The following is a 625-nucleotide window of genomic DNA, read 5'->3' as shown; positions in this document are numbered from 1 at the left end:
CGAGGGCGCTAAGAGGGCGGAGCCGCCTGCCAAGCAGCCGCCGCCCGCGCCCCCTAAGAAGCTGCTGTCGCCCGAAGAGCGGACGGTGAGCGAGCGGGAGAGAGTCAGTCAAGGAGAACAACTGTGCTTCCAACTGCCACCTGGACGGGGAGGCGGCCAAAAAGCTGATGGGCAAGGAGGCCCTGGCCGGAGGCGACAAGTCAGACCCGAACCTTAATAACCCTGCAGACGAGGACCATTCCTATGCTCTGCGGATGCTGCCCAAGACTGGCTGCATGATCCAGTCTGTGCCAAAACCCGCGGAGAAGGCTGCCGTGGCGCCGTGCAGTGCATCATCTCCTCGCGTATGCTCAGCTCCCGGCAGAGGACCTGGGAGCGGCCGCTCAAAAGGTGGTGCCTCCGAATTAGAAATCAGAATAAGTAAAACGCTCATGGAGAGAGGGCGCAGAGCAAACTACGTCACGCCATCCAGTGACACCACCTGGTCAGCTCACCACACCCCCCTCTGGCTAAAACTCAAGCAAATAAAGCCGCTTCCTGACATTAAGCATCTCAGAGGAAGCAGCCCTCCCTCGATGGCCTCTAGCCCAGAGAAGCCCGTGCGTCTCAGACCCACCACGCAGGC

At 60.8% G+C, this 625-nt stretch overlaps 1 pseudogene; it reads left to right on the top strand.

Annotated features, from left to right (window-relative positions):
• LOC105504799 overlaps positions 1 to 424 on the top strand; it is a 2,833-nt pseudogene extending 2,409 nt beyond the window's left edge.
• Positions 425 to 625: the final 201 nt, after the last annotated feature.

The sequence above is a fragment of the Colobus angolensis genome, unplaced genomic scaffold (assembly GCF_000951035.1).
Source record: "Colobus angolensis palliatus isolate OR3802 unplaced genomic scaffold, Cang.pa_1.0 Scaffold952, whole genome shotgun sequence".
In the NCBI taxonomy this organism is placed as follows: domain Eukaryota; kingdom Metazoa; phylum Chordata; class Mammalia; order Primates; family Cercopithecidae; genus Colobus; species Colobus angolensis.
The sequence above is the reverse complement of the archived record's forward strand: the minus strand, read 5'-3'. Positions and strand labels throughout refer to the sequence as shown.